The following is a 7,353-nucleotide window of genomic DNA, read 5'->3' as shown; positions in this document are numbered from 1 at the left end:
CGGGAGAATAGATTCAGCTGACAATTTGATGAGCAGCATTAAAGAAAGGCAGGACAGCAAATAAGAAAATAAAAATGAGGGGAAAAGGTAAATTAAAGAGAGAGTGGTTGAAATGGAGACAGGCAAAGAAGACTCAATGTATGCATAACTGGAGTCTCTGAAGAAGAAAACACAAGAATGGAACAGAACCAATAGTTGAAACTATAACCTAAGAAAATTTTCTGGCAATAAAATAAGACCTGATTATATACATAGGAAGGACCCACTAAGTAGTTGGAAAAATGGACCCAGAACAATAAACTCTGAGACACATTTGAATAAAACAGTCAAAGATAAAGAAAATTACTGGGCACTGTGGCACATGTCTGCAATCTCAGCACTTTGGGAAATGGAGGTGAGAGGATTTCCTGAGCTCAGGGGTTCGAGCCCAGCCCCGGCAACCAGGAGAGATCTTGTTTCTACAATAAATCAAAAAATTAACTGGGCACAGGGGTGCATACCTACAGTTCCAACTACTCAGGAGGCTGACTTGAGAGGATCACCTGAGCCCAGGAATCTGAGGCTGTGGTGAGCCATGATCATAACACTGCACTCCAGACTGGGTGACAAGAGTGAGATGCTGACTCAAAAAAAGAAAAAAAAAAAAAAAAAAAGAAAGAAAGAAAAAAGAAAGAAAATTGCTGTGTAATCTGGGACTATTCTGTCTTCATTGTGAATTATGGCTTATAACTTTAAAAGCCACCCCCTTTGTTGCATTTAATACTTTTTGCGGCTTTAATTCTTCTCTGTCTGTTAACAGGATTGCAGACCCTGTTTCTTATTGTTTCCATTTGCCCTAAATACATTTGCCCATCTTTTTATTCCACCCTCTCTGAATCACTTTACTTTACATGTGTCTCCTGTGTGTAGCTTATAGTTGTATCTTGCTGTGTATGCCAAATTGAGAATTTTAATATTTTATTAAACTATTTTATTAACTATTTTATAACTATAGCTACAACATTTGATTAATTATTTTAATAACTAAGTTAAGCACATTTATGTTTCTGGATATGACTGATATTGGTCTCTAATCTGTCATATTATTTTGTTGTAATCAATATGTGTTTCTCTAGTTATTGTGTTTGCTTTTACTTTTTAAAATGTTTTTTGTGGGTGTTTAGAGAATTTTTTAACAATAGTACCCCTAATAAACCCAAATCCTTGATCTTTGAAAAAATAAAATAAAATAGACAAATCACTAATTAATGTAATCAGGGGGAAAAGAGAAAGAATATGCAAAATAAGAAATGACAAAAGAAGAATTGTGGCATCTATGAAAATAATACATTTGAAAACTTAGATGGAATGAATAATTTCCTAGAAAAGTAGAGTCTACCAAAATTTACCCCAATAAAGATCGAGAATTTAGGCTAATATCTGTATAAGAACAAAGTTACCTAAAACAAAACAAAAAGCCCACAGAAAGGCACCTGGGTCAGGCTTTGATGATGGTCACATAAAAAGGTTCATGAGTCCTGTTCCCAAAACACAAGTACAAGATGAGGGAAAACTGTCAAAACCAAAGAACAATTTGGGGCTTTGGAAACCAACAAGGCAAACACATATTGAGGATTTATTTACAATAAGCTGCAAGAACTCCCTGAAGAACAATAGGGGTCTGTGGCTTTCTTGCCTGGGATGCTCCCATCCCTCCTCCTTTGCCCCACAGCCCAGCTCAGTGGGTGCAATGGTATTTCCAGTGTGGACTGGTCACGAAACCCAGCAGCCTTACTCCCAGACAGGATATGCTCGAAGAGGCTCTGAAGCTGAAAACTGGCAACAGCGTCTTTGTCAGCAAAATTCTTACAAATTCAGTGGGAAATAAATGGGGGGGGAGGAACCCCCAAACCAAAAAACTAACTGGTTCCAGTTGAGGTGAGCAGCAGAGTAGCCAGAAATTTCTGAGAAGATCCTGGAAATGAGAGCATTAAAGAGAGAGTGAGAGAACTAGATTAGCTCTCTACATATCTCTGCTTGACTAGGAAACCACAGGGAAGACCCGAGAAGGCTGGAGGGAACGTGAGGCCAAGGTAGTTTGGAGACTGACTGAACTCTGAATGTCCCCCCAAACTCCCACACTGATTCATTGGAATAGGGTGGTCAACTTTATGGCTAGAAGTGTTTAAGCACCACCACTGCCCAAATCATTGGTGACTACTAAGCTATCTAGACACAGTGGTGACTCCTAAAACGCCAACAAATTAAAATCTGAACAGAGACATTAGCCACTACTTACCTGGGGAGAGATTCTGGAATACAGACAGGTTGCAATATAAAACAAAAACAACTCACAGACAAACCAACCTATCAGGGGAGAATATCAGAATCCCAAATTGCTATAATATTATCTAAAATATGAAGCTTTGGCTAGACAGAGGGAGGGAGGGGCAGGCTAGCAAAATTAGGACCACACTACAGAAATTTTACAAAATTAAAAGACACTACACCAAACAACTTACACAACCAGATTAATCAACCTGGTTGGACAAGTGCCCAGAAAGACACAAAATACCAAATGGACTGGATATAAAATTTGATTATACCTATAACAAGTCAAGAAATTGAATTAATAATTAAAAATCTACCCACAAGAAAAAAGTCCAGGACCAGATAGTTTCACAGGTAAATACTACCAAACATTCAAAGAATTAATACCAATCCTTCACAAATGGTTTCCAAATAATAGCAGAGGAGGGAACATTTCTCAACTCATATGAGGCCAGTATCACCCTGATATGAAGTCAGACCAAGAAATCACACGATCACAGATCATTAGTCTCATGAACATAGAATTTGTATTTGTGAGACCAGCCTGGGCAACATAGTGAAACCTTATCTCTCCAAATATCCAAAACTTAGCTGGGTGTGGTGGCACGTGCCTGTAGTTCTAGTTACTCAGGATGCTGAGGTGGAAGGATCACCTGAGCCCAGGAGGTCAGGCTGCCGTGAGCTGTGATCATCGTGAGCAGGTCACTATACTCCAGCCTGGACAACAAAGTGAAGCCCCAACTCAAAAAAAAAAAAAAAAAAGTTAATCATAAATATAAACAGCAGTTTCACTCCTCAGTATCTACCCAGAAAAACTTTAAAAATATGTCTACACATATAAGCAAATGTTCACAGTACTGCTATTCATAAGAGAACCTTAAATTGAAAACAGTCCAAATGCCCATCAGTTGATGAATAGATCAACAAAATGTGGGTTATTCAAGCAATGAAATACTATTCTGCAATAAAAAGAAATAAACTGTGTGCTATACTACATGCTATAATGTAGGTGAAGATTACACACACACACACACACACACACACACACACACACACACACACACACAAACCCCAAAATATAACACTAAGTGAAAGAAGCCAGGCACAAAAAGTCACATATTGTTCGATTCCGTTTACAAAAAATTTCTAGAAAAGATAAATGTGTCGCTGAGAAGGGCACCACACCTTTGTGGTATTCTTGACAAAAATGCAAAACCTGAATCTAATGATGAGTTAACAGTAGTCATAGCCAAATTGAAGGGCATTCTACAAATAACTGGCCCATCCTCTTGAAAAAATGTTGAAGGTCATGAAAGAAAAGGTCAGAGAATGGTTCCAGATTGAAGGAGACTAAAGAGATGTGAAAACAAAATGCAGTGTGCTATCCTGAATTGGACCCTGAAATGGAAAAAATAACTATAAAGAACAATACTGGGATAATTGGTGAAATCTACTGTTGACCATGGATCATGCCTTAAATTTCCTAATTTTAGCCGGGCTCGGTGGCTCAGCCTGTAATCCTGCGCCTTTGGGAGGCTGAGGCGAGTGGATTGCCTGAGCCCGCGGGTTCGAGACCTGCCTGGGCAATTTGGCGAGACCTCATCTCTACAATAAATCAAAAACTAGCCGGGCGTGGTAGCGCCCGCCTGTAGTTCCAGCTACTTGGAAGGCTGAGGTGGAAGGATCGCTGGAGCTCAGCAGGTCGAGGCTGTGGTGGCTGGGAGTGGCCACTGCACTCCGGTCTGGGTGACAGAGTGAGACTCCAATTCAACAGAAAAAAAAAAAATTTCCTAATTTTGGTAACCTGTACTGTGGTTACATAAGAAATGTCCTAGTTCTTAGGAAATATACACTGAAGTATTTAAGGGTGAAGACAACTGATGCCAACAACTTACTCTCAAATGGCACAGTAAGATGAATAGGCATGTATAAATACATAAATGATAAAACAATGTAAAAATTGAACGAAATGTAAACAATGCGTCTAGGTATATGGGAGTTCATTATACTCCTCACAAGTTTGAAATTGTTATATAAAAATAAAGCTATTTTAAAGTGTCTTATCTCATTTTTTTGTCTTTTTGAGTTGGGGTTTCAGTCTGTTGCTCAGGCTGGAGTGCAGTGGCACAGTGACGGCTCACTGCAGCCTCATCCTCTTAGGATCAGGCTATCCTTCTGCCTCAGCCTCCCCGGTAGTTGGGACTACAGGCATACAAGCGCACCACACCTGGCTAATTTTTTTGATTGTCTGTAGAGACGAGGTCTCACTATGTGGCACAGTCTGGTCTCGAACTCCTGAACTCAAGCGATCCTCCTGTCTCGGCCTCCCAAAGCGCTGAGATTACAGGTGTGAGACACTGAGCCCGGCTGTCACTTCTCTTCTTTATCTCTACTTTCACTACACCAAAACCATCCTTCTTAAACATCAAGAGGATCAGAGATCATCCTTTCTCAAAATGACTACGGCCAGTGATGCCACAGAATGAAGTTCACACTGTAGTATGCCTTCTTTTTTTGAGTTGGAGTCTCACTCCGTTGTCCAGGCTGGAGTGCCATGGCACTCTCACGGCCACTGCAGACTCAACGCAGTCTCAACCTGCTAGGTAGGTGATCCTTCCGTCTCAGCCTTACAAGAAGCCGGAACTACAGGTGTGCGCTAGCACACCTGGCTAATTTTTTGATTTATTGTAGAGACAAGATCTCACCATATTGCCTAGGCTGGTCTTGAACCCGCAGGCTCAGGCAATCCTCTTGCCTGGGCCTCCCAAAGTGCTGGAATTACAGATGTGAGCCACCATGCCTGGCCTGTAGTATGCTATTTACAGCCTGTCATGGCTTGGCCCCATACCTTTCTGGCATCGAGTCCCAGATTCTGCCCCCAACTTTTTTTTTTTTTTTTGAGTTGGAGTCTCACTCCATCACCCAGGCTGGATTGCAGTGGCATAGTCATGGCCACCCCAGCATCGACCTTCTGGGCTCCAGCGTTCCTTCTGCCTCAGCTTTCCAAGTAGCCGGAACCACAGGCGCCGGCCGCCATGCCTAGCTAACTTATTTTTGATTTATTGTAGAGATGATGTCTCGTCAAGTTGCCCGGGCTGGTCTCGAACCTGCGGGCTCAGGTAATTCACTCACCTTGGCCTCCCAAAGTGCTGGGATTACAGGCTGAGCCACCGAGCCCGCCCAGAAACACTTTCTAAGACTCTGTTGCTACCCTGCCTGGAACGTTTGATCCCGAAGTTCAGCTCAAATATCTTTTCTGCTGCGTCTTCCCCAATCCCCAAAGGCAGGCCCTTTCTCTACACATGCTTTGTTTACAACTCCCCCTGCCCTTTCAAAATATTGTTTATTACATCCGACTTGCATTGTTAGCCTTGCATTGTTAGCCGTTGTCTGTTACATAGTGAACTTCTACTGAAGTTCTACCATGATTTTATTTTTTAGTCTTTCCACAAAAGGACTTTCTTTTTAAAGCAAAGGCGGTAAGTACGTTTTGCTTATTAACACAGTACTTGAACAAAAACAAAAATCAAGATTAAACAGTCGCTCGAGACCCGCCTGGGTAGTGAGACCTCATCTCTACAATAAATCAAAAAATTAGCTGAGCGTGATGGGCACGCACCTGTAGCTCCAGCTACTTGGAAGGCTGAGGGGAAAGGATAGCCTGAGACCAGCGGGTCTCTGCTATGAGCGTGCTACTGCACTCCAGCCTGGGCAACAGAGTGAGATTCCTACTCTCACTCTGTTTTTGAGACTCCAACTCAAACACACACACACACACACACACACACAAAACCAAAAATAACCCACATCCAGTTATATAACTATTGGCAGGACCTAGATGCAACTGATTGAAAACCCGTTTCATAGTCATCAGTGACCTGCAAACTGAAGTTATATACCTTGTGGCCATAGGGCCTACTTCAGAATTTACAAAATATTTAACTCTCAAGTTTAAAAAGATTGTGTAGAAAGGTAAGGGGGGTGATATTGGCTTGGGCCCACTGTTGATTGCAGAAAGACAGGCAGAGAGATGCTTGAATGGATTATTAAATCCTTTGGACATTTTCTATTTAATTTTCTTTGCCTTAAGCATTTGCAAATTGACCAGGCATCGTGGAATCTCAGCACTTTGGAAGGATTGCTTGAACCCAGGAATTTGAGACCAGCTCGGGCAACATAGGGAAACACTGTCTCTAACAACAACAACAACAACAACAAAAATAAAAAAATTAGCTGGGCTTGGGGGCATGTGCCTGTAGTCCCAGCTACTCAGAAGGATCACCTGAGCCCAGGAGTTGGGGTCTGCAGTGAACCGTGATTCTGCCACTGCACTCCAGCCTGGGCAACATGGTGAGACTCAAAAAAAAAAAAAAAAAAAAAAAAAAAAAAAATTGCACATCGATGTACATGGAAACAGAAAACATTTGAAGGCGGACTATTTTCCATGACTGTATTACAAATTAAGCTCTGAGGGCCCAAGCGAGCCTAAGGAATACACGGAGGGAAGGAAAACAAAATTAAGACAGGGAGAGGAAGTCTGGAGTAGAACAAAGAAAAGTGAAAAGACTCTAAAAGAGGTTCTAATCTAAAAGGTTCGAGGAAAGTCACGTAAACAGTGGTGTTAGGAATGATGGGGGAAGAGGAGAGATTCTCAAGACCAGGCCAGACCCGTTAGGGATTCTACAAACTCAAAGTCACACCTGCTACGTTGTTGACCTTGCTGTTTCCCATGAAACCAGACATGAATTTATATTTCATAGAACTGATTAGGGAAACGGGCCACTCACTCATTTTGATCTGTCTTATCAACACGGTACTGAGTTGCTGAATTTCAAAAGTACACACACCTCTGTTTACATTTCTCTCGGTGACAATGCGGGTCGGATTAATGAAAGGCATTGCCAGAGAGCCGGGAGACCACACGCTCGACGGAATCCAAGACACGAGCTTGTGTGAAGCCATCCCTTCTCGTGGGCACGCAGCGGATCTGGAGGTGTGGCATAAATCCGCTTCAGCGCCAGGCCTCCAGTCCCCCGCCGTCCT

The sequence above is a fragment of the Carlito syrichta genome, unplaced genomic scaffold, assembly GCF_000164805.1.
Source record: "Carlito syrichta isolate Samal-C Ts95f unplaced genomic scaffold, Tarsius_syrichta-2.0.1 Scaffold315330, whole genome shotgun sequence".
Lineage (NCBI taxonomy): Eukaryota > Metazoa > Chordata > Mammalia > Primates > Tarsiidae > Carlito > Carlito syrichta.
This window is presented reverse-complemented; position numbering follows the sequence as displayed.